Source organism: Pinus tabuliformis, chromosome Q (assembly GCF_031772625.1).
Source record: "Pinus tabuliformis cultivar Carrire ecotype Pingquan chromosome Q, CPIR1, whole genome shotgun sequence".
Lineage (NCBI taxonomy): Eukaryota > Viridiplantae > Streptophyta > Pinopsida > Pinales > Pinaceae > Pinus > Pinus tabuliformis.
This window is the reverse complement of record NC_142296.1, coordinates 680,573,542-680,581,199: the sequence shown is the minus strand read 5'-3', so window position 1 is coordinate 680,581,199 and position 7,658 is coordinate 680,573,542. Positions and strand designations below refer to the sequence as shown.

Here is a 7,658-nt window from a genome sequence, read left to right as displayed (position 1 = left end):
TATTTCCATGTGACAAAGGATCCATGGAAGAAGCTTGAGCAGACAGCAGAGTTGGGGATATTGTTGGGGTACACTGACACACCTCACAGCTATCGAGTGTACTTGCCTACTAGTTAGAGGACAGTGGTTCGCAAAGATCTCAAGTTTGATGAGCAGAAGGCCATGTGAGCTTCCCTTGAGAGGGAGCTCCAACTACAGGCTGTGGAGAAATTGTTGGCTCATAAGGAGGAGGAGTCTCAGACTCATGTGAAATAGCCACATGCAGAGGTTCCAGGAGTGGAGACATCCACTCAAGCAGAGTCTTCCAGAGATAGACAGAAGCACATAAGAGAAGCTGACAGATTGTTGGAGGATGCGAGAGAATGTGGGAGCACCATCTTCTCAGTGTAGACAGAGGAGGTCACCTGAGAGGTAGACTGGATACATGGCCCTTGCTGGGGAATGTGTTGAGACCGAGCCATCTTCCTTTGAGGAAGCAGTGCAACAGCCGATTGGGTTGATGCTATGGTGGAGGAGTATGACTCCATAGTTCATAACAGTGTTTGGGACGTGGTTTCAAGACCGGAGAACAAGTCAGTTGTGAGTTCTCGTTGGCTTTACAAGGTAAAGCAGGCTGTTGATGGTAGTGTGGAGAAGCATAAGGCAAGATTTGTTGCCTGTGGCTTTTCACAAGTCGAGGGGATTGACTATGATGAGAATTTTTCTCCTGTCACAAGGTACTCATCTATCAAATCTATGTTGGCACTATCAGCACAGATGGGTTGGAAGATCCATCAGATGGATGTGAAGACTGCATTCCTCAATGGCTAGATTGAGGAAGAGGTGTACATAGAGCAATCGGAAGGTTTTTAGACCTTTGATCATGAGTCACATGTGTGCCGACCCAAGAGAGAGTTGTATGGGCTGAAGCAAGCACCTCGTGCTTGGTACACCAGGACAGACAACTACTTCACCGTGTTGGGCTTCACAAAGAGTGAAGCGGATGCGAAACTGTACCACATCATGGTGAAAGGTAAGTTGTTGATCATTGTAATTTATGTTTATGATCTCATATTGACTGGTGATGATCAGTTGACCATGTCTTGCAAGGAGAACCTTGCAAGAGAATTCGAGATGAAAGACATGGGTCTCATGCATTACTTCCTTGGCATGGAAGTGTGGCAGAAGGATGGGGAGTTGTTTGTGTCTTAGGGAAAGTATGCCAATGAGATACTCAAGAGATTCCACATGGAGAAGTGCAAGCCCATGCAAACTCCTCTAGTAGGTAACTGGAGGAAGGAGGTTTCTACTTCAAGAGAAGTGGTAGATGCTACTGTGTATAGGCAGCTTGTGGGTTCACTAATGTACTTAATGAACACATGACCATATTTGTGCTATGTGGTTTACTAGCTGAGTCAAGCGATGGTTCAGCCTACCAAAATGTTTTGGAAGGTGGCAAAGCATGTATTGAGATACCTCAGAGGCACATCTTAGTATGAATTATGGTACAAATGGATAGAGGGAGTGAAGCTACAGGGCTTCACTGATGTAGATTGGGAAGGGAGTCCATCAGATCGGAAGAGCACATTAAGAGGGATTTTCAACCTTGGGTTAGGGGCAGTTTCTTCGTACATCAGGAAACAAAGGTTGGTTTCACTCAGCTCGATAAAGGCAAAATACATGGCTGCAAGTCAGGCAACATGTGTGGCCATCTAGATGCGGAAAATCCTAGTTGGTTTGTTTGATTAGAGGATGGATCCAACTGTCATCTATTGTGATAATCAGAGTTCTATCAAACTCTCTAAGAATCCAATATGTCATGATAGGTCCAAGCACATCAACATCTGATATCATCATCTCAGAGACTGTGTAGCGAGGAGGATCATGTTGCTGCAGTATATTTCGATAGAGGAGAAAAATACTGACATTTTGGCAAAGGCATTGTCAAAGTGTAAATTCAAGTTCGATAGAGACAGGATCAAAGTGGCAGATAATCCCTTTCTTGTTGAGAGGGAGTGTTGAAATATGGCAACAAGAATATTCTAATTTAATTTGTCCTTGAATTAAACTGTGAATTAAAATCAAATTTAGTCTTAACAGCTACTTGGAAATAATTAATTAATTTATTTTAAATTAATTAGTCGGAGAAATTCAAGTTAAAAGTCTTTCTAAAGTCATGCAAGAGTTATCCTTTAAATTAAGGAGATAAGATTGAGTTATATTTGAGTTGTAATTAGTTAACTCAGTTTGCTGAGCTAAATCCAGTTAAATTAGTTCCAAATTGTTTGAAGAACTAATAGTGAGTTAACAGTCAGTTGATGCATTAATGCACTCAACTAGTGCTACTCCAGTTAACTGAAGATACCCTCATCAGAAATTCATGCATGTCTATTCGAAGAAAGACTCAATTGAGATTAATATTCAAGGATAGTGTACTATTAGTTGCATGTGTTTTCTCATGGAGAAAACTCATGCACGCAGTCAAGGATTCATCCTTGAGGATTATACAGTTTTGAAGGCTTGTTTTTTCCACTTGGTAATAGGCTAATCATCCACAAGGAACAGCGCAAAGAAATAGGAGCTTGCAGGGTAGAGAGGAAGGCTGGAGAGAAGCCAAGATTGCCTGTGAGCATTTGTGAGGATTGTACTGAGAGCTGGCTAGTTGTGAGAGCTAAGGCTTTGTATAATTCCTATGTATTTCCACCATGTATGATAATACAATAGTGTGGGGTTTTTATCTGAGACTTTCCCCAAAGTATTTTCATGTGTATTGTGCCATTGATTCTTCTTTTTCTGGTTATATTGTTCATCTCGATCTTTAAGCTTCCGCAAAATTGATAGTAGAAATAGGTTATAGTATTCTTCTTTGATTTATATTGCATTATCGGGTTAACCTATCATAGATTTTCTACATATAATTGATTGTTCTTAAGAATTTCATCTACATGTTTAATTTGTTCTTCCCATGATTTTCTATAGATAATAATATCAACAAATAAATCAAACATAAATTTCTAAAAATGGGTCAAAATATCTTTGTTCATAAAGTTTTGAAAAATAATAGCATTATTTTACCCAAAAAAACATGCCTTAATAGTGAATTTCATGAAAATTATAAACTATTTGAATTCTAGATGATACTAACCTGCACACATCTATATGGACTATTTTGATAAATAAAATAGTTTATAAATACTAACATAAACGAAATGATACTAACATGCACACATTTTATTTATATTTTCAAAATTAATTTTATATCTAGAAAATTAATTTTTTAATTTTATATCCAAAAATAATACTAACATGCCCACGTTTATATTTACAAAATTAATTTTATATCTAGAATTTTTCTTTTTTTAATATTTATATAATAGTAAAATTTCTAAAGAATTAAGTTCACTTGTTACTGGTGGTTGGGAACCAAAGTGTAAACATCATAATATAATAAGTTCCAAAAATTTTATTGTAGAATACATCATTTTATATAAATAATAAGTATAAAAAAATTAATAATATATTTCATTATAATTAGTCAAGGGTTACAATTTTATAGTGAAAATTAAAAGAGTATGAAATTAAAATGATGTATGAATTTTATTTTTTTTATAATGTACAAATATTTATATAATTAATAATCTTATTAATGTATAATTAAAATGAAGGAGTTGAGATGGAGGTATAATTAAGATGAAGGAGTTGAGCTGAAGGACTTGAAGCACATGTTATATTTTTTATATTTCAAATTTAAAAATAAATGTCTTATAATTAATAATCTTATTAATGTATAATTAAGATGGAAGGAGTTGAGATGGAGGAGTTGAATCACATGTTATATTTTTTATATTTCAAGCTGTGGCGTTTAAATCTGGATAAATATATTTTATTTAATAGAAATAGTAAAAGAAACAATTTTACTTAATAATTCCATAACTATTTAACTAAAAAAATAATAATATTTACATTCATATCTCATAACAAACAATTTATAATCTGAAACCCTAGATAAAGAAAAATGACGACCAAACTTTATCTCATTGTAATAGAACCCATTATTTCAGCATGACTGCCACACCTCAGTGAAAATCTTAAAAAAAACCGTATAAACAAGTTTTACAAGATAATCCCATAACCATTTAATTGAAAACATATAAAGATAACATTTGCATTACCTCATAATGTCCCAAAACAATTTAAAATCTGATGACCTAGATAAGGAAAAATGACGACCAACTCTATTTCATTCTAATAGAATCCATTATTTCGGCATGACTGCACCCCACATCAAGTAGAAATATGAGGAGGATCTTTTCTGCATTTAACATAAACCAGAGAAATGAAGAGAATCATTTCCCACGCTATCCTCCTATTACTGCATAACATAAAACGATCACGACAAATGTGAAACACTAACTAAGTCACAATTGACGAGAGAAACACAGAGCACCAACTCATCGGCACCAGGAATGGTCATGCGACTTAACATAAACAATGACTATAAAAACAAAGAGCAACCATTATGACTGATCGGCGTGTGTTTTTCGCCATACTATTAAGCCAAGCTAGCCTAATTCGCCGTGACAGCAAGCTGCATCCCGCCCGCGCAATGACCAGGAAAACCACAAATGAAGTAGTTGGCACCTTGATTCAGAGTAATCTGGTCACTTCCAGACGTCAAGGGCGGTGACGCTCCCGGCGTGCAGGCATTGTAATTTCCCACGTCCACCACCACGACGTTGTGGGCTCCCGGACTATAGTTGAACACTGTCATACATCCAACCATTTACCAACCAGGATTACAATTTGTCAGTAGAAACAAACTTAACTTGAAAACAATCTAACAACATTTATTCATTTTTTTAGCATGCAAATTTTCACAATGTTGTGATTTCTTTTTGGAAAACTGTGCAGGGACTTATCTAATCTTTTGTTTTGAAAGATGGGTGAAGTGTTAAATCTTTTGTGTAGGAGATGGGCGAAGTGTTAACTGTCATGAAGATGAAGATGATGAGTGAATTTTGGGTAGGAGATGGGCGAAGTGTTAACTGTCATGAAGATGAAGATGATGAAGATGAAGATGATGAGTGAAGTGTTCGCCCAAAACCTGAAGATGAAAATGATGAGTAAAGTGTTCACCCACCGCCTCAAAAACATCAGAAATAAAAAATATACCATTATTCAAAAAAAAATAATACAAGCACAAATAATTCTAAGCAACAGCTTAACCTGACCTAGAATATCACCCGCCACAAAATTCTTCCCATTAGCCCAGCCAGATGACCCAATACTGAAACTCCACCCTTGGCTGTCTCCAACTACGTAGGTAGCTCCTTGAACACATTGAACCACACAAAGGAAAAGGAGCAGTAACATGCCCAGCACCGCAGCATTATTTTTCTCCAGTCTCCCTGCTGCATTACCTCTTCCCTTGGCCATGGTTCTGCGCCAGATTACAACCACAAAAATACGAGAAATCTCCACCAAGCTAATGATAAAAACTGTAGAATATGAGCAAACAGCGATAATTTTAAAGATTGATGCAGAGAATATATATATAGGGTTTTGGCATCACTCGTTCATTATTCAAACATCTATATGCTCAACCGAATATTGCATTTCAGCGTTTTCCGTCCCACAAATAGCTGTTTCCTTTTTCAAGTATTGCAATATATGTCCACCGATCTTCAGTGGAGATGTATTTAGAAAAATCCAAAGATAGGATAGAAAACAATTTGGCAATTCCCTGTCATTGAGCTTTCTAAATATGCGTTCACCTACCTTATCTGGGTATTTATTTAAAAAGGTCCCAAACATAGGATACAAAATAATGGCAATGAACAAGTATCCAGCTGCAAAACGATACTCTGTTGAATCGCTATGCGTAATAAATACTCTGCAATTCACTGTATCATGTTTGCGCAAAGTAATCAGACAATTACTCTTGAAAATATCTATTAATTTGGTGAGCCTAAAAGCATTCATGCAATTAGCAACTTTTACAAGCTTTCGAGTGAACTTTCGCTTTTTTCATAAATAAACTGTTTGTATTTTCTGAGTTTAATTATTGAATTAGTTGTATTATAGAAAAACGTATTATTTTTTTTCTAATTAGGATTGGAATACATCTTTAACATGTTTAATATATTACTGTGAGGAATTGAATCGATAATTTTATATTAAAGTGAGCCTTAACAAAATCATCCGATCACGTCTATCAAAACATCATAAACTAAATTTATAATATTTTTAAATAATTTATTATTAATATAATTTTAAATATTATATAATAAAATATGTTTTTTATTTTTTTAAAGTAAATATATAATTTTTATATTGTTTAATAAAATTGATAAAAATAATTATAAATTTATGATATATAATTTGAAATTAAAAAAAAATACACTTTTATAAAATATTTAATTTTAATTAAATATTCTTAAATCAATATCAGCAAAATAATAATTAATAACAATTTAATATAAACAATTTCAACTTCAAATTTTAATAATGTTTAATATAATATGAATATATCTTTTAATAATATAATAAGATATAGAGTATAATAATAATACTACTATAAGCGTATAAGGGTGGGAAGAGAGTGGGGCCATTATAGGGTGGCAAGAGAGTGGGGCCATTATTTGTCCCAAAAGAAATATAGAAATATCTTATTTATGTAGATTTCGTAAGGCCATAAATAATAGCGCTGAAGTACATGCATTATTCCGAGGCTTAAGTTTAGCTCTTTCTAACCGCATCAAAACCATATTCACAAAAATGGCCCATACTTGGTTACATTTTTTGTTACATCTTTGTTTGCTCCTCCTCAATAATGTCATCATGGATCAAATGGAAAACAAGGCAATTCAATTTGAAGTGGTCTCCCTTGTGGTGAATGAGTGGTGACTCACCTCCCCATTTCATAAGAATGATGGGTGACCACAATGACATTGAAAGATGGTTGTTGGAAGCATGGAGGGATGGGAGGTTTTAGGAGATACGATAGGGGCTAACGGAAAACAAGGAAGAATAATGGTACCCTTCCCACATGGATACAAGTTACAAATTTGAATATTGGATAAGATAGTATCTATTAGTTTAGTGGATACAAGGTAATGACTTGGGGATGTAAATTGGAGGATTGAACATCTTCTCTTGTTAGTTGACTTGGTGGGAGGACGATGAGAGCAAGTCGTTATAGCTAGAAGGATCTGTTAGGAAGAGATAAGGGACTTAACCACCTACATCAAAGTCAAGGGAATCTGGGTAAGGAAAAATTTGAATTTACTATCAATTCCTTTATTAACTCGATTCTCTTGAGAAATTGAAGGTATAGTCAAAGCTATTCCACTAGTGGTTGGGAACTTTGTTAAAATTCTGAGTGAGGTCCTAATTTCAAGGGCCTCACTAGCTTGTTGTTTTATGAATGAGGGAAGCATGTAGGCTTTTTTTTTCCTTCTCTTGCGGAGTTGGGAGCCTAGAATAGGTCAGAGTGGTTCACTAGAGCATAATATATTTTCCCTAGCATGTTTTTGTCTATTCTTGGGGGTCCAAGCAGAATAGTTTATTAGTTGATAAATATTTTAGTTCGCATTCCTCTTACCCTCAATATGGCACATCCTTGACCCTTCATCTTCAAGATATTGGTTCTAAGGAAATCTTCGATGATGTGTTGCATA

General features: G+C 35.0%; 1 pseudogene; it reads right to left on the bottom strand.

Annotated features, from left to right (window-relative positions):
* Positions 1-4,546: 4,546 nt before the first annotated feature.
* Positions 4,547-5,415, bottom strand: LOC149221375 (basic blue protein pseudogene; annotated as a pseudogene).
* Between the last annotated feature and the right edge of the window lie 2,243 nt (positions 5,416-7,658).